Here is a 19913-nt window from a genome sequence, read left to right as displayed (position 1 = left end):
GGATAAAGTCTAAACTCCTTGCTCTAGCTCCTGCCTACCTCCCAGTCTCATCTCTCACCATTCCTCTGATTTTCCTTTCCTACTGCAATCCATCCTCACGCAACCACTAACATTTCCACCAACAGCGAATTCCTACTTATGAAAAGCGTGCTCTAAATCAGGAGACAGCCAAGTGTCTCTGTAAAGGGCTAAATAGTAAATATTACTGGCTTTGCGGCCAAGCAGTCTCTGCCACAATTACTTAACTCTGCTTTTGTAGCATGAAAGTGACATAGATGACACTTTAAATGAATGGGTATGATTGTGTCCCAATAAAACTTTATTTACAAAAACGGAGGGCCACAGTTTGCTGGCCCTTGTTCTAACTGATGATCAATGTTCTATTTAATTGCAATGTGCTTCATTATCTTTTTTTTTTTTTTTTTAACACATTCTGTCCTCTCTGCTGGAATATTTTCCCCACCTCGTACTCCAAGTTAGTTTTTTGGTCTCAAATGAAACATTTCTTTCACTGGGAACCCTAACTTGACTTTCTTAAGCCTAGGATCATCTCTTCTGGACACCATAACCCACTAGACTGCCCTACCATCACATTCCCTTGCCTTTCTCATCCAACAGATCTTGATCCCACCAAGGGCACAGGCCATGCCTTATTTGTATTCATATTCTCACGGGACTCAGCCCAGTTATTCAGTGAATATTTATTGTAAAAATTAACGGACACTGAAAACCTGATCATCAGGCTCAGGCTCAGGCTCAGATGCGCTTTATGCTTTAGTCACTCCTTTTACACTGACGTTTCAAAGCACTGGGGATTCAGAATGTTTGACAGCTCATTTTAAAACTTAGGGATTCCAGAGAGTGTTGATCTCTTACACCGTTGCCAGGTAACACTCTATGTGCTTTCTTTCTTTTTGTTTTCTTTTTTGTTTTTTTACTTTCTGTGCACTTTTTAGATGAAAGCTTCACACTGCCTATAACCAAGGACACTTGATTACCCAGGTGTCACTTTTTCCATCCTGCATTGTTCAAAAGATTCAAACACAGTATGTTTGTATAAAGTGGGTTTGGGGTCTGCCTCCTTACCTACCCAGAACACAGATCTAGAAGGAGAAGGTGCATATCAAGAATGCTATTGTGTAAGCCTCCATCGCATTTCTCCTAGTACCTCGGATGAGAAGGCTCCAATTGTTCCTGCCATATGTTCTTACCCATACCCTCTCCAAGGATATGAGCAAATGATCTAATTTCTTCTGAATTAAGAGTAGCCACTCAAAGAAATAAAAAAGAACTATAATAAAAGCTAATGTTCATGAAGCACCTAATTACAGAGTAAGGTGCTTTAAGGGCATTAAAAAATGTAATCCTCACAATAGTCCTGAGATACAGATACTATGATCTTCATTTACAGATGAAAGAACTAGGAAGCAGAACAGTGAAGCAACCGTCCCAAGATCACACAGCAAGTAAATGGTGGAAGTAGAATCCCATCCCAGATCTCTGTGACTCCCAAGTGAAAGTCTTTTCTGTTTAACCATGCGAGGCCATGGAGTTAACCCAAAGTAAGGTAGCCAAATTCAGTCAAGCAAAATACAGGATGCTCAGTTAAATTCAAATTTCAGATAAACAACAATTTTTTTAGCATAAGCATATCCCATTCAATGTTTACATATAGAGTATGTGGGCCAGGGTCTGGCACCGTCATAGCACTGTTCCTACTACATGTGAGAACCAGTCTGGGGAATTAATGTCTGTTCTCCTACCAGCACCAGAGGGGGTACTCTCACAAGGACAGCATGAGGTCATACTGACTGACAGACCTTTTTGTCCCTCCATTTGCAGGTTCCCCCTTACTGAAATTAACGTGCACAACTGCTCTTGGCTTAAGATTCTGTAACACCTCCAGCCAGTGCTAAGGGCTTAATTATCATAATGGTGAAATCCAAGGCCACAGGCGGAAGTGACACAGATGGTAAGAGATGACCTTGGACTTCAGCAAGAGGAGGAGAAGGAACATCCTGTTTTGTTTGTGTATGTGTTTTTATCTTTGCGTGCACGCGTGTATGTGCACGTACATGCATGTGTGTGTGTGTGCGTGTCTGTGTGGTTTTTGTAATCAATAGTCACTTGAGCTTGTGGAAAACAAAACAGGAAATCTCCCTGGACTTTGTGAGTTTCACCATCCAAGCAACTCTTGGGAAGAAATCCTGCCTGTGAGTCTCCACAGCCACTGGCTCTTTCCCAAACGCTGAGGAACAGAATGGGGACTGGTGCAGTGGCCAGGCAAACCCTGGATAGCAGACAAATACGCCCTGATAGAAGACCTACATCAAACAGGGATCCCTGGCAAGGCAGGAGAAGCCAGCACTGTGTCAGCACAGGATCACTCTCTCCTTACTTCTTCAGTCCTTGCAACACTCCATCCTGAATCCAGTTAGATCCCAGGAGAGAAGAACCATAGAACGTTCCAGCTTCAAGGGACTCTGTAAATCATCTAATCTAATCCCTTTTACAGATGCAGATACAGTGGCCCAGAAAGGCTAGCTGGCTGGTCCAAGGTGATAGAGCAACTTTGTGATGAAATGACTCTGTTCCTCCATTTAATCTCAAAATTACCCTTCGAGATGGGTGTCCTATACCCATTCACAGACACATGGAGGAGTAGGGAGTTTTATTGAAGTCCATCTGAATTCTGGCACTCTCGACTTTCCCAGGTCGCATCAGAACAATAAATGCCAAGATTTCATCCAAAACATCCTTTTCAGCTGCTCTGCTTGGATCACGCGCTTCTGTGTTGTTTTTGTGTGTGCATGCGTGTGTGTGTGTCTGTGTGTGTCCTCAGAGGAAAATGAAACCTTACACTGGAGGCATTGTTGACTCCTGGCTTTTGAGTAAGTGAAGGGACTTAAGAAACAAATCCTGTACTTAATACAAGGGCTGAGGGCTAGATTGCACGGCCATTGGTTTTCATAACAAAGAAGGTTTGCATTTCCACTACTTGTAAATGCTTCCAACTTCTGGCTAATTAGCTAGCAAACCAAGCTGCGCAGGAGGAGAAAACAGCCACAAAAATGTTAAGCAATCAAAATAAACTAGGATTGATTCCTGACTCTGTTGTTACTTTCCTATTTGAACTTGCATAAGTTATTCCTCTCTTAGAGCCCCACTTTCCCCATCTGTAAAATGCAGAAGATAATATTTTTGAAGGTTTAATTAAGTTCAATAAACATCCACTGAACTTCCTGCTCCATACCACGTGCTGTCTAGATGCTAAGAAAGGAGATGATCAAGACCCAGTAGCTAACTTCAAAGGACTCATAGCTTAATGGTGAAGACACACAGAAACAATAACAATTAACATGGTTCAAATGCTATGAAGTAACACACATAGGAGGCCGTGGGGATGCAAAGGAAGGGGCCCTTTGAGCTCTAAAAATTTTGACAATGTCTTAAGAATATTAAACTTTATAAGTAAACACTCCATATTTGATTAAGATACTTGGGACCATCTATATAGAATGTCACTAAGCCCACAAATTAAATTCTATACTTACAATGACTACTTTTTTACCCTGAAAATTATACTCAGGGGCTGATATCAAGACTGTTATTTTTGATGTTCTGGTTTGAATAAGAAAAAAGATGCCTGGAGTCCTCCCTCAAAGCTTACTGGATTTTGTTAGTTTTACAGTGATAATAAACTTAGTCATGTGGCTGCCCAACACATACCAATTGAGGAGGTGAAGGCCTTCTAGAGAAGAAATAATAGATTACCTTTTACCCCCAGCTCCCTTTTAGTGCTTAATACTGTACATAACAGGTAACATAAGTCAGCCAACATTTGTTGAATTAAATTAAAAGTTCACATGGAATGCTGAATGAAACAAATCAGTTTATAAATGATAAAAGCAAAGAAAATGTATGTGTGATGTTCTTCTTCCCCAAGACTACTTGTATCCGCCATGTCAGTAGATAGCATCCCCATTAACTTGGTGCCTCCAGCCAGAAACAAGCAGTCAACCTGGGCTCTTAACCTGACATTCAAAGGCCTTTCTTGTTCACCTGTGGCTCTTCTCTCGTCTTCTCCCCACTGCTCCCACTCTGTGATCCAGCACATACTAACTTCTTAGAGTGGTGCACCGTTTCATACCAAGCCTTTTCTCATGCTGTGCCTTTGGTCTGAAATTCCCTTTCCCCACTTCTTTCTCCTTGCTGAACTCCTAGAACCTTTCCCTGTCCATCAGGACTCTGCCACACTTGAGAGATTTTGTCTCTCCCTCCTTCCTCTCATTCAATTTTTGCACATTTCACATTTCCTTGCAACTTGTGTGTTTATGTGTCCTTCTTGCTTATCAGACTGTGAACTCCTCCAGGCCAAGGTAATATATATGATTCACCTCTGTGTTCCCAGTTCCAAGCAAAAGAGTCAACACATAGTAGGGTCCCAAAAATATGTGTTAAATTCCATAGATATGTAATAGGAATCTCCGACAGGGATTAAACTTGTACACTTGCTATTATTTTTCACTTCTAGCAAAAGAGATGACAGAAATGCAATTGGTCATCATAAAAAGACTAAATTTCCTTGAATCCATTGAAAGGGGATTGGGGTGAGTATGGAAATAGAATCCCTTTTGGAGACATTTGGGATTACTGTTTGGAGGAGAGTGGATTGATTGCTTTTTGCCCCGGAAGTGCTTGAGTCTAAACTAAGAAGCTTCTAAGTCCCTAGAGAGAGATGGGAGGAAGGGACCAGTAGTTGATCTCCTAGCTTTGTAGGAAGACTAATTTCCGAGCCCAGGCTGACCACATGTTTGATTGGTCAGGAGGGACTAGGATTGAGGAACACGAGAAGGATTGAAAAGGGCATCATAGCAGTGCTTGTGCAGAGACAGACATAGTGATTTCTAGCCCAGCGTAAACCTCTGAGATAGGATCTACCTGGCCCATCTACCATTTGGTCATCAGCACACCCCCTAGCAGTGGCTGCAGGAGATGCCAATAGCTCATTTCCCTGGTAGTTACAGGAGTTGGAGACCAGGAACTGGAGCCCCCATTTTTGGGGAATGGAATAAGAAATGCCTGCGTGTCCTGACAGAGACGAGATTAACAGGTCATCTTGTTACAAATCAATGATTGCATAATTAAGAAGCATGTATGAGAACTCGTGTGGGGAGAGAAGTGGGTGATCTTAGTCCACTTAACAGAGCAAGAAGGCAGGTGTGGTGATTTTAAAACATGACCCTAAATATCTTTGACATTCCCTTCATCATGAAGTGAGATCTAGGTTCCCTCCTTTTGAGTCTGGGCTCTTTGATTGCCTGACCAAAAGAAGTGTTGCTGTTTTAATTTCTGGGCTCAGGTCTTAAGAAACTGGCAGCTTCCACATCATGTCTCTTGGGATACTCACTCTTGGAACCTGACCACCACGCTATGAGGATCCCCAGACCACATGGAGAGGCCACATGTAGGTATTCTAGCAATAGATCGAACTGAGGTCCCAGCCAACAGCCAGGGTCATCTGCCGGACGTGTGAGTAGGAAAGACTTTGAGATGACTCCAGCCATAGCCCCCAGCTGACTGCAGCCACAGGAGAGGCTCCAGGAAGAACTGCCCAGCTCAGCCCCGTCATCCCTCAGAACCATTAGAGAGAATAACAAAATGATCATTGTTGTTTTAAGCCACCGATTTTTGGGATTACATAACAATAAATAACTGGAACAGCAGATAATTCACCTCTGAACAATCCTGAAAGATTGCTCAGTGGAGGGAGCAACTGAGGAGCAGCTGAGCAAAGTGAAGAGAAACCTCAAACTACATACATATCCCAGGAGCTGGAGGGCCTGAAGTACATACGCACACTCATTGTCACAGGCCCCTAGCATCTCAGAGCTAAAAGAGTCCTGAACGTGATGCTGGCCTTCACAATTTTGCAGACTAAGAATCCCAAAGAGAGGATGGGACTTCTCCAAGTTTACACTACAAGAGTCTGGCAGAAAATAAACCAAGTTTTTTACATCAAGTAACACTCACTACACAAGGCACCTACCTTTGGACCTGGGTCCAAGCCACTCACCTGCTATGCTGTTGGACAGGAAACAAACATATTAACAACATTTCCTGAGAGTGTGCTAAGCACTTTAATACACATTATCTCATTCAATCCTGTCAATAGCCTTACGAGGCAGATTCTGCTGTTACCATCCCCGTTTTACAGGTAAGGAAACTCAGGTTCGAAGGGTGAAAGAGCCTGTTCAAAATCACCCAGCTAAACGGGGTAGAAAAAGGACTTGAACTCAGGTCATTTGACCCTGAAGCCCATTCTTTCAGCCACTACCATCAGGAGCAACAGTCTCACTAACTGGAGGATATGAGTAATAGCACTTAAGATTTCTTCAGAGCTTACTACGAGCCAGGCACTGTTTCAAATGCTCTACATGTATTCCTCCTCACAAGAACCCTATGGATTTTAGATATACTAACTCATTTAATTTTCCCAACAACCTGTGAGGTAGGTATGATTACTATGTCCATTTTACATGTGTTCCCAAGGTCATTGAGCTAGTAAGTGGCACAGCCAGGATTTGAAACCAGGAAGTCTGGCTCTAGAGCCTGTGCCCTGAAATATAAAGCCTCCAAATACACACTCTGATGGAGACACCCATTTTTTTAAAAGGTTATTTACTCTCCTGGTTCCCCTCACCTTTAGCATATATTGCGATTTTTCACTGTACTGATGGGAATGGGCCAATGAAAATGCCTTAGGTAATTACCATTTTTCTAAGTCAAATGTCAGCAACTTCATATGGTTCAATGTAATAGAAACCACAGAAGGGAATAAAATCCCACAGGAAGAAGATACAGAGCATGAAAAGAGTAGAACACCTAGGTCAGGAGAGGTCCAGGGAACTCTAACATTGTCTGACTTGCTGTGTGACCTCAGTAAGTCCCTTTTATCCTCTCTGGGCCTTATTGTCACCTGTAATTTCTTCAACTTGGACATTCTCGCCACAGCATTGCTGATTCTGATCATTTTCTGATTTGTGTCCTGGATTTTGCTTTTTCTCAAAGCTGCCCACAATTTTCCAATCTCCTTTAAAACTTCACATTCTAGATATATTGCCTGGAATCCCTTAAAAATTCCTGCCAGCAGGCAAAACTACAGAGACAGTAAAAAGATCAGTGGTTGGCAGGGGTTAGGAGGAAGACAGGGATGAATAAATGGAGCACAGAGGGTTTTAGGGTAGTGAAATTATTCTGTATGATGCTATCATGGTGGATATGTGTCATTATACATGTGTCAAAACTCAGAATGCACACCATGAGTGAATCCTAATGTAAACTCTGGACTTTGGGTGGTGATGATGTGCCAATGTAGGCCCATCGATTGTAACACATGCACCACCCTGGGGTGGGATGTTGACAGTGGAGGAGGCTTTGCATGTGGGGAGGCAGTCAGGGGGTATGTGGGAACTTTTTGCACTTTACACTGGGATGGGAATTTTGCTGGGAACATAAAACTGCTCTAAAAAATAAAGTTTACTTAAAAAACTCCTGCCAGCTAACATCCCCTCTGTAGAGGCAGTCACATGGACAATAAGCACACCATTGATGGTTTTTGAAGAAAGGGCAGAGTGGGATGAAGAGAAGATACACCTATTAACCATCTCCTCATTCTAGGCCTGGTGTCACGGCATCTGTCTGTTAGCTCCTATAAGCCTCCCAACAACCAGTGGATGCAGAGGCTCTTACTGTACCCAGCAATCCTTACAGATGAGCAAGTGCAGGGTCAGAGAAAAAAAGATACCGGCCCAGGTCCCCCAGACAGAACACAGTAGAGCAGAGGGTCTCTAACCCAAATCCCAAGCTTTGTCCCCTGACTTCCCTTGCCCCACCCCTCATTTTCAGCCTCTTAGTCAGATCCTCCCATTCACAAGGCCACACAGTGAAGGAATACAAACTGGCATGGACCCATTTCCTATATGAGAAATTGTGCAGCTCAATCCATGGCTCTATAAATCACAGAAATGACACCTAATTTCCCCTGTCAGGATAAACCTCCCTTTTCAAGCCATTCTCCCTGAATGATGAGAACCCAACAGAACAGCTTGTTAATCTGGGTGACAGGAGGAAGACATTTAGAGCCAGCCAAACCCCGCTCTTGCCACACTTACCTCTGCTAATGAAAAAATATTAGAGAAAGAAATATACACCCCACTGAGATGCTCCTGTTGGGGCTCTGTCAGCTGTCTGTTCCCCAAGATGTACACAGACAAGATGACAGGGTTATACGATCCTCAGGCAAGGGGCTATTTTTGTTGTCAGTTCACCTCATCTTTCAGCTCCCATCCATCTCATGTAGAGGATGAAGTGCTAGGTTTTAATGCATTAAAAATAACAGCAAGCATTTCCGAGCATTTCTATATGCCAGACACAATGCTAAGTGTTTGACATACGAGACATTTAATTTTCACAGCAACATCATGAATTGGGTACTTCTACCACTCCCATTATATAGAGGATGAAACTGAGGCCCCAGGGAGTTTGGATTCATTTTCTACACCACATAGGCAGTATTTGGCAGAGCAGAATTCAAACTAAAGTTCCTCAAATCCTAAAGCCTAAATGCTTAACCACTATGAGCCAACTTAATCCTCATCACAAGCTCATATATTGGGGTTGTATTGTCTCCATGCAATCTTTGGAAAATGTTGAAACTTCAAAAAGCTTGGGCCTTGTGTGATCAGGTAACTTGAACAATGTCACAATCTAGGATGATTTGGAGTTAGGATTCAAACACAGGGCTGATTCCAAAGACCGAATCCTCTTCTCTGCCCCAGTCATTTTTCCTAAATACCGAAGACGAAGTGGGAGTTGAGGTGCATGACACATTCTTAGGAGGAGACAGAGGGACCAGTTAACCTTGTTCTGGTCAGTCCCAAGTCCTTATTGGTCAGAACAACAGTCCAAAGTGTGTTTCCAGGGACACAAGTTCAATGGGATATTAAATGATTTTGTGTTTGGAGTGGTGGGGGAAGTTGTCTCTGTGATCAACTCAATTTGGGAAAGACTACATCAAACAAAACCAAATAGATTGCTCAACATAGAACATTTCAGAGCCATTAATATACTAATGGTCACTGGGAAGTCCTAAGAAGCTGACATACAAAATGGAGCATTTCCCAAACATATTTGTCCCTGGAACTTTTTTTTTCCCCACATGGCATCTGAGGATCTGGCACTCTGCAGTCTTCTCCAGATTATGCTAATCTAGATTCTAGTTTGGACATAAAGCCCTCTGCTAGCCAAGAGCTGTTCAGAAAGGAGAGCTCATCCCAGCTCTGCGAGTAACTGTGCAACTTCAGACAAGTCAGTCTCCCTCCTTGGGACTCGGTTATCTGATCTATAAAATATGAGTGTCGAATGTTCTTATTTCTGAAGTCCTGACTTTCTGGCAACATCACGAGTGCAAGAAGTATGTGTAGCTCGCACTGATGCTGCCCCAACTCCTGCTGAATCTTCCCCAGGTGTCCAGCTCAGGTGCCTGCTCTGGCTTCCAGACCAGGCCCTGAGCCTCCCTGATGACGTGAGCCCACCACGGTTGGCCTCCCTGGCCACAGATTCTGCCACTTCCCCTGGGATGGCTGAGGCGTGCGGATGCCTTTGTGCCGATGTCAGGCCCCCCAAATCTCTGTTTCTCCCTCCAGCATCACCTCTTGCCACCATCCTTTTCATATGCTATTCTCCAGCCACGCTTTCTCACCTCTAGCTTTTATATGCTATTTCTCCCCTTGGAACACTCTTCCCCCATCTGATAATTTCCCCACAGACCAATCCCTCAACACTCAGCTTAGAGACTATCTCTTGCAGGCAGCATTCCCCCACCTCCTAAAGCTGGACTAGACCACTTCCTTTGTAACACATCTTCCTCCACTTTCTCCTATAATAAAACTTATTTTACGATGTTATATTTTATTGTGTATTTCATTGCTTATCTGTCTCTCCTAATAGACTGTGTACAAATTGAGGTTGTGCCTTGTCTGCTTTGTTTACTATTAAATCTTTAGTGCCTAACAGAGAGCAAGGGCTCAGTAACTGATTAATCACTTGGTCTATTACAAATTAATTAATGTTAGGAACCCTAGTCCTGTCATATTTTGTCCCTTCATGCCCTATGGGCCTTAGCTTGGAAAATTTCTCCTCTTCCTGGGGTGTCAGGATAATTCTGTGCTCTTAACCTCTGCCATGCTCCTGCCAGATGCTAACTTTACTCCTGAGACCAGCCCAGGAGATCTAGGAGCCAAAGCTCTTGACATAAAAACCTTCCACATCCTCCACTAAAATATGGAAGGGTTTTTCAAGCTCTTCCTACAAAGCATCTTGAATATCAGAAGAGACAAGTACAAAATTTCTTTGAAGTCTCTTTCTTATATATTTATGCAAATTGTATATTCTACTCCACAATAGACTTGGGTTGGTTTTAATATTAAAACAATGGGGTTTCTCCCAAAACGTTTCTCATAGTGTGATCACTGGACCTCTTGTCTCATTAATGACTTGAAGCACTTGTTAGAAATTCAGATTCCCAGGCCAAACTCTGACCTACTGAATCAGAATCCTGGGAGAAGTCCTTTAGCATCTATGATTTAATATACACCCAGGTGATTTTTATGGACTGTCAAGTTCAAGAATCTCTGCTCTTCTTATCCTGTGGCTTTGGATATATCCTAGCATATCACAGTGTATCCCCCTGGGTTAGGGGACTCCAGTTTGAGAATAAAAATCTACACAATTTTAATAGATACCTTTCAGGTATCAGATAAAGGGAAAGTTTGGTGGTCATATTTGAACTAAATAACCCTGTTGCTTCGACCAAGGGTAGTTGGACCAAAATTGATTACTTGGCACAAACTGGACCAATCAGATTCTTTCCTGGGAATTTAGATTCAAATGTTCATCGTTCTCTCTGACCTGGAACTGGTATGAGACACAAAGCTGGACTTGGCTAGGTTGTTCTTGTTGTGTTGAGCTACATGCACGGAGACCAGAAAAGGGGTGGGAGAGAGAGAGAGCGAGAGCCAAGTGCAGAGAGATGATAAGTTCTAGGATTATTGCTGAGAGTGGCATCCTAGATGCTGGTAGCTCAGCTGTGCTCTCTGACCTTGAGTTACATGTAAAATCACTACATTATTAAAATAATTTCTCCCTTTTTTGCTTAGAAAGTTTCAGTGGGTTTCTGTTTCTTACCACTAAAAGAGTTTTGACTAAGACAAATATAAATATCCTACTTCTTAGCCTGACACACAGGGCCCTTCATACATTGATGCCAAATAATCTCTCTAGCCTCATACCCTACCACCATAGCCTGTCCTAGTCCTACATACCAGCTATATTAAACCACTTGTCATGAACCAGACAGACAACAAACTTTTATGCCACTGTGTCTTTGCATGTGGCTTTCCTCAACCTATAATGCTTTTACTCTATCCTACTTTGATTGATCATACTCATTATTTAAGACCCACTACAACTGCAACCTTGCCTGGAAACCCTTTCCTGATTTTGCAGCAGAATCAAAGGCCCCCATTGCACCTTGGACAACACATCTGTTAGTAAACTACAATATTTTATCGAATTATTTATGTGTATGCCCACTCCACTGAACTTTGAGTTCTTTGCCTTATTTTATCAGAAGGCCTGGACCAAAGTAGGTACTCCATAAATGTGTGTTGCATGAATAAGGGTTGCATGAATAACTGGTAAATTCTGAGGAATAGAAGATCGGGAGCTCTTTGGATGTCTAATCTATGTTATCCTAGTAGACCTGCTCAGTCATCAGGGCAATAGATTGTGCTTACATTGTTCCAAACTATCTCTAGACCATTCGTCCTGCCTGTCACTGAGCTGATAGCAATTGTGAAAGTGATGAATAGCAGACCAATTATGAGCAATACGAAACATCAGTTGTAACTCCAGGGAGAAGACGCAGCCATATCAGTAGCCTCATCCATCTAATCGTGAGTCATCCTCCCAAGGCGTCTTGCCCTGTGACCTTGAACTGCCAAGGGCTTCTTAGTCTTGTACAAATCCAAGTTCTTCAGAGGACGGCTCCTCCTCTTAGCCTGTCTCCTACAAGGCGTTGCCCCTGGCCCATTCAGTCCTGGAAGGGGAAACCTGGATGGAACTCACACACTTTTCCTAAGGGAAGCGTTTAGCCAAGGATCCCAGCCCCACCCAATAGACGAGACTTGCCTTCTAAGGCCTGCTATCCTTTGACAGATAGTAACTCCTCTTCCCTGTGGTGAGAACATCTGGAGATGAGAGGCGGGTGGGAAGGTTTCAAGCGGAGGATTTGTCCAAGGCTGTGGAGTTTATGTCGCTAAATGCTAGCTTAAGTTAATGGTGAGTTACTGAGTAAAGGACTGCAAAATTTCCCTTTTGTGGCCACTGGTGACCTCATTTTTCCAGTACGCCCATTTTCCCTTAGGAGGCATCTGAGGGAGGCAGTCTCTCCAGCTGGTGGGGCTTCCATGGTTGGGCCTGTGGGTGGCAGTAGGGAAAGAAAGGTCAGAGGACAGGAGGGGACATGCTTAGTCTAGACCCATACTGAGCTTATCTTTGCCTTTGAAAGGGAGCCTTAGAAATCTGGCTGAGGAAGTTATGAAAAGGAAGATTTCTACCAGGTTCATTGTAGCCACATTTCCATCATGGCAAGTTGGACTCTGAGAAGTCTAGATCCCTTAAACCAGCAAAGAATGTTATACATGCTGGAGGGAGGGCAGAATATAGAATTTAAGAACCAAAGCCCCGGATTCAGATCTTAGTCTTATCACTAAGCAAACTGATAGAAGTAACTTCAACTCTCTATGCTTCACTTTCTGCACGTGTAAAACGGGGATATAGTAATACCTAGCTCAATAAGGAATGTCATAAGGATCATTTATAAACTTCCTAAAATAATGTCAGATCTATATATGTATCCACACATATACATATATTTGATAATTAAATGAATATTAACAAAGTCCTGAACCTGGATATTCTCTAGGTGGAAGCAACATCATTATTATGAGTTACTATTATTTATTACGAACATAATAAAAAGTTGTTACTTACAGTTATTTATAGACAAAAGTGACTAGGTACTAGGTACCTAGACATAGACTAGGTATGTCTATGCTCAGAATTATTTTTATTCTTTTCAATACTTTTCCAATGGGGCAAAACATGTCACTAGAACCAACTGTCAGAGACATTAAGGTTATCTTTGCCTTTGGGGAAGTATACCTTTCCTAGTTTCTACGAACTGACGACCCTTCTGGTTTTTTAATCAGTGGCTGCCCGAGGGTAAGGCAATCACTGTGTATTGTACACATACTCTGTACTGGATGCTTTAATCAGAAGCAAAAGCAGAAGCAAAAGAGAGAAGAGGGAAAAAGAGGAGGGAGAAAGATGAAAAAGATGAAGGAAGGGGAAACAACTTGCAGTTAATATTGATGAAGTTTTTTTTCCCCCCCTCCCCAAAGCCCCAGTACCTAGTTGTATATTCTACTCGTAAGTCCTTCTAGTTCTTTTACGTAAGCCACTGCCACAGGATGGGTACTGACCAATGAGTGGTGTGGTTCCACACCTGGGAAGCGAACCAGGGCCGCTGAAGTGGAGTGTGCTGAACTTTAACCAACAGGCCATCAGAGCTGGCTCTGATGCAGTTTTTAATCATACTAGGTATTGTTAAGGGCTTTACATACATAATATTATTTACCCTAACAAAAACTCTGTGAGTTAAATCATCCTCATGTTGTCCTCATTGAGATTCGGAGCAATTAATTTATATCTCCACAGTGTGTGCCAAAATGAGAATGTAAGCGTAGGTCTATCTGATTCTCTTATCTCCTTTTCTTTACATCTATCATCTTATACAATACCCAGAACCATCCTAGGAGGCAGGTCTTCTTATTACCCCCATCTTACAGATAAGAAAATGGAGCTCAGGTAGGCTAAGTCACCTGTGCAATGCCATCCAACAAGTAAGCATAACATCCGGAATTAAAATCTAGATTTGGTTGACTCCAAAACTTGGGCCTTCTCAATGACATCTCACTAAAACTCCTAAAATCTCACTAAGTCTGTTTACCTAATGTAACTAATACCCTCCTGAAAATAAAATAAGTAAATCTATCTATCTATCTATAAATATACATGAGTATATATGTATACCAGTATATCTATCTAGAGGTATAGATATATATCTCCACTTTATCCTGCTTCATTCAAATGGGTGTGCACATTTGAGAAACAACAACTATTAGAGAAGCTTTATGGAGGGATGGACAGACTCTTACTAATGTGTACTCCCTACCTGCAAGCAGCTACCATGCTTCCGTTTCCTGGTATTCCCTCTGATTTTTTGAAGGGAAGCAATAATTTCTGGAAAAAAATCAGGTGGGGCAAGCTAAAGCTGAAGGAGCCAAGCCCAAGATCTTTTGAAAGTGAATTGATGCCTCTAAAAAAAGAGTTGAGAAGAGGGTTTTCAGTTGAGTTAACAGAAGGTCTTTTTGAGTTTTGAGACACAAGCTTCTATTAGATTGTGGAACAGAACCCAGCTTCCAAGGGGCTGAGAAGTGACTAAGAGGTGAGAAAGGAGCAAGAATTTTTACCACCAATGAAGGTGAAGAAAAAGATAGTGACAGGAGGGACTCTAGAATCCAAGAAAGGCTACTTGCTGATAGAAGAGGTTTGCCCAGGTCAAAGTGTACAGGGAGGAGCCAATGATGAGATAATCTCTGTAGCCTTCATGTTGAGATCACAGGTTATGCAACCAGACAAACATGTGTTTACCCTAGTTCCATAACTACTAGCTGTGTGACATTGATAAGAGAGTTCTCCTTCTGAGCTTCAGTTTCCCGTAGCCACAGAAAAGCTATGTTTTAAATACCTACACTGTTCATGACACTAAAGATAGAAACTATTGTGACTCAAGACAAATCCAAAAGTCTGGAAGCAAGAGCCTTGAATTCTATCCTTAATTCTGTAGGCAAGTGAAGCAGTCTCTGTGTGTTCTAACTTCTTTTTTCATAAATCACACATCATTAAGAAGGACATAGACATGCTGGAGTTCTTTCAGAGGCTAATAATCAGGACGGCCGAGATAAGACTGAATCTGAGGTAAGAACCCAACTCACGTGATGAAAAACCATTGAAGGAACTTGGGATGTTTACCAGGAGAGAAGAAAAGTCCAATCAAGACCTCAGATGTCTTCAAGTATCTGAAAGACTGTCACTTAGAACCAGGAGAGAGAACTAATGTTCATAGAGCTGCTTCTATGTGCCACGCGTGGTTGCTAAGCACCTTACATGGATTATTATAGTTAATTTGCAAAACAATTCTATTAGACATTATTAATCCCATTTTTCTGATGAGAAAATAGAAGCTTAAAAACTTAAGTAGGGGCTGACCCGGTGGTGTAGTGGTTAAGTTCATGTGCTCCACTTTGGCGGCCCAGGGTTCTCAGGTTCAGATCCCAGGTATGGACCCACACCACTTATCAAGCCATGCTGTGGCGGTGTCCCATATACAAAATAGAGGAACATGGGCACAGACGTTAGCTCAGGGCCAATCTTCCTCAGCAAAAAGAGGAAGATTGGCAATGGATGTTGGCTCATGACCAATCATCTTCACCAAAAAAAAAAAAAAAACAAACAAACTTAAGTAATGTGCCCAAAGGCACACAGAAATTTTGTGGCAAAGCTGATATGTGAACCTTCATTTCTCTGATTTGGAAACACATGCTCTGTCTAGTAAGTCAAGAGATAAAACTACTTCAGTATAGTGTTGATGGATGGAACTAGAAACAACAGCAGCAGGAAATGTATAAGAAAATATTTGACTCAGTACAAAGAAAGATGTTCTAGTAGTGAGACAACAGGCTGCTTAGGGGTCACTTAGGGGTCACTGAGCAAGCTGCTACTGGGAGAATTCAAACACAGGTTCTTGCAAGGTATGATACAGAGGAACTGTTAATTTGAAGAGCATGGTAATGGTATTGAGGCTATTTTTTGGGTCCTTATCTTTTAGAAATACAGACTTTAACATTTACACATAAAATTATATAATGTTTAGGTGGGAGAGCAGGTGATGCAGGCTTGGCGTGAGGTGATTTCTGTTGAAATTAGCTGATAGGTACATGGAGGTTTATTACACTATTCTTTCTACCTTTGTATATGTTATACTTTTCTAAACTAAACTGGTGTGAGGTTGGGTAGCAGAAGATCCAGGGATTGAACAGTGCTGCCCCAAACGGGAAAATGTGGAGATGAAGCTAAAAATGAAGAGAAACATGTGGTCCAAGGAGAAGGCACTCTCCTCGAGGGTTTCTCCTCCTCTCAGGACTTGAATTAATGGCCTGGAACCTTTCTGCTCAGAAATGCTAGGAATGACGTGACTCTGTTGACCAGAGAAGGCACTGCACAGAGTGACCAGCTGTGTGATGGTACAAACTCATGCCGCTTTCAACTGCATCTGCCTGGTGAATTGTGACGCACATCTGGAATGACTTTTTTTCTTAGAAAGAGAGTGGGATTGTTTGTGAATTCTCTCTGGGCCCTTAGCATCACTGCTGACTGAAGTTACCTAATGACCCAAGAAGAGCCCCCTGTGAAGAAGGCTAAGCTCCAACAGGGATGAGGCCTGTAGCTTGCTCTGTTCCTGGAAGCCTGCCACTGCACTGGCTAGGGCAGTCTTTGCATGGCACCCTCTTATAAATGATGGTTGTGTGATGAATGAGTGGTTGTGGGACAGCTGGAAAAGGGATTCCAGCCCTGGCTCTGACATTTGCTGGCCCTGTGGGGCTTCAGGGGGTGGTACCTGCCCTTTCCGAGCCTCAGTTTCCTTATCTGTAAAACAAAGATAAACATGAAAACCTTCAGAGGTCTATTGAGAGCATTAAGGGAGCCAGTGTATGTGAAAGCACCATGCAAGCAGACTTTGCACATTGGTGACATTCATTTTTCACTCATTCATTCATTTATTCTCCATAAAATATGTTTATTGAATTTCTACTATGCCTCAGGTACCACACTAGAAGCTGTTGGCACGATGCTGAGCAAAAGTTTGTCCCACTCCCTGGTCTCAGGGAGTTTACCCCCTAATGTATAGGAAATTATTTTGACTCAATATAAGAAAGGATATTCTAGAAGTGAGGAAAACAGGATGCTTAGGGGTCACTGTAGAAACTATTACTGGGAATGTTCAAACACAGGCTCCGTAATATTTGCAAGGTGTGGTAGAAAGGAATCAAGACATAGACTAAGGTTGGACTTGATGCTTGTATAATGCCTTCATTCCTGAGTTTACCTGCTTTTTCTTCCTCATTGGTACTGTTGTGATCATAAAATAAGGAGGAGGAGACATAGACATTAATTAAACAATTATAAAACATAAAAGCATAATTAGAAACCATGATAACTGCCATGGAAGAAAGTAACACTCAAGAAAGTAAGTAAACAAATAAACAAACAAGGGGATCTTATCAAATCTGGAAGCCTCGGCAATCTGGTGGGTGAGAAACAGTTAACTCAGTGGAAAAAAGGAAGGGGAGGGGGAAAACTCATTCCACGTAGAGGGAACAGCATGTGCAAAGGCTCTGTGGCATGACAAAGCATAGTGTTTCCAGAACCTGGACGATCACTGTGACTAGAGCACAGAAAGCCAGGACTGTAGGGATACAAGATGAATTTTAAGAAGTTGGCAAGGCCAGTCCAAGCAGCCTCTGGTAGGCCGTTGTAAGTAACTTGGTCTTGATGCTAAAAGTAACTGGAAGACGGTTAAGGGTTTTAATCAGGAAAGTGATGTGAGCAAGTTTTTGGCTACAAGGAAAAGAATGGATTAGAGGGGGCAAGAGTCATTGTTAGACAGTTAGGAGGCTACTGCAATAGTCCAGGCAAGACTTGGACCAGACTAAGTGAAAGTGAACATATTTGAGAAATTCTTAAGAAGAAAAATCAATGGAATTTGCTAATGCGTTGTAGTTTTGGGGGGATGGCTGTAGGCAGGAAGGAAAGAGAGGTAACAAGGATATCTCATTGGTTTCAGGATTACAAGAACTAAGATAGAAAACACTATCAAAGGATATGCAAAGTCATTTATGACAAATGTATTATCTGCAAGACTTACAAATGAGAAGCCACTATATTTCGATTGGATGGAGGGAGCCAACCCTGGAATGAACAGGAGTGAATCACTGTAGATGGCATAAGAAGTCAATTTTTTCAAAAATGTTGACCATCAAGTAAAGAAATGAAGACACAGAGCTGGAGAAAGTAATATAACGCAGTGATAGTGTCTTTAGTACACATTAGACTTCCATTTATTACGCTTTATTTTCAAAGTTCCAGGGAAGTAGCTAGTAGAGAGAGAGTGTAGCAAAGTGAGAAAAAGCTCAGGTCCCAGGTCAAACCCTGGCTCCACCAGGTCCTATTTGTAGGACTTTGTGGCAAATGATCTAACTTCTCTGTGCCTCAGTTTTCATAATGGGAAAAGAAAGATAATAATAGTACCCACCATGTGGGCTTGATGAGAGGGTTCAGTGAGCTCTGTATATAAAGTTCTTGAGCTGAGCTCCTGGCACAATTGAAGTGCTCAGTCAATGGCTGATATTAAAAGTACAAGGGGAAGACATTCTGCCATTCTCCCTTTCTGTTACATTTGCAAACTGAATTCAATGTCCAAGGTGTTGGGGGAAGGCTCTAATCTCTGACATGCAAAAATGTTTGCGTTTGCTAAGTCTGTATGTCTTGTGTATCTTACTGAATCAGTTAGTCTTCTGGTCCCATGAAATAGCTACGTTTTCCAGTTCTGTAAGTAGGCAAGCCAAGCATTAAGTTCCTCTTTTGTAATTGACCATGAGCGTGTTGAGTAATATGTGGATTATTTCCCCCTCTTTCCTTTGATCTTCCCTCTTGCCAAGGATTGCCTGACAGTCTCGTTCCTGGCCGGTTCACCTCCTTCTCAGAATGCACCAGAGATAGAGAGGAAGTGGCCCACAATAGCAGAGATTTATGCCAGATTACAAGTACTTGACTTTCTTAATCCCTAAGCAAGGAATTCCCTGAAGGAATTTCAGAATGAGAAAGACGTATGAACTGTGGTTTGGGGTAGTGGTTCTCAAGCTCAGCGTGCATCAGAATCACCTGGGAAGGCTGTGAAAATGAAGATTCCCAGCCTCACCTCCCAGAGAAACAGAATCAGTAGGAGGAAGCCAAGAATCTGCATTTTTAACAAATGCTTCCCCCATCCCCATCCCAAGTGATTCTGATTGACCTTGAGACACTCTGAGATCCAGACCTGCACACTCCACTAGGCACTCATGACCTCTCTTATTCTGCTTTCCCTTTTTTCCCCCTTCACCTTCTAATATACTATATTATTTACTATTCTGATTATTTACTTTATATCTCTCATACACTACTCAGTAGAAATTAAGTCTCTGGATGATGGGAATATATGCCTGATTTGCTCCTTGATGAATCCCAAATGCCCAGAACAGTACTTGGCCCATAGAACCTTCATAAATATTTGTTAAAATCATTTTAATTGAGTCCCCACTCTCCCAGTCATCTCATAAATGGACTTCTGCAAGTGGACACCCCAACTAACTGGTCCTCTTATTTTAGTGTTGTATAATATTTGGGTCAAGAACATTTAGAAAATTTGCTGATGCCATGTATCTTTATCCCAGAAAAAGAAATTACAATAATATATAAATCTATGTAAGTCTTCTGGGGATGGAGGTCCAAAGACCCTTCAAAATCAGGGATTTGCAGACTCCAAATTAATAACCCTTGCCATAAAACCAGTGCTGGTCCCTGCAATTCACGCATCAACTGTTGCTATAGTTATTAGCCTAAAACTCATA

At 42.2% G+C, this 19913-nt stretch overlaps 1 protein-coding gene across 7 annotated transcripts in view; it reads right to left on the bottom strand.

The window, feature by feature from the left end:
* ASTN2 (astrotactin 2) overlaps window positions 1–19913 on the bottom strand; it is an 841205-nt gene that overhangs the window by 145248 nt on the left and 676044 nt on the right. The window lies entirely within an intron of this gene.

This window comes from Ceratotherium simum, chromosome 29, assembly GCF_057802395.1.
Source record: "Ceratotherium simum simum isolate JZ-2026a chromosome 29, ASM5780239v1, whole genome shotgun sequence".
Classification (NCBI taxonomy): Eukaryota; Metazoa; Chordata; class Mammalia; order Perissodactyla; family Rhinocerotidae; genus Ceratotherium; species Ceratotherium simum.
Note: the sequence above shows the minus strand (reverse complement) of the source record. Positions and strands in the feature narration are given on the sequence as shown.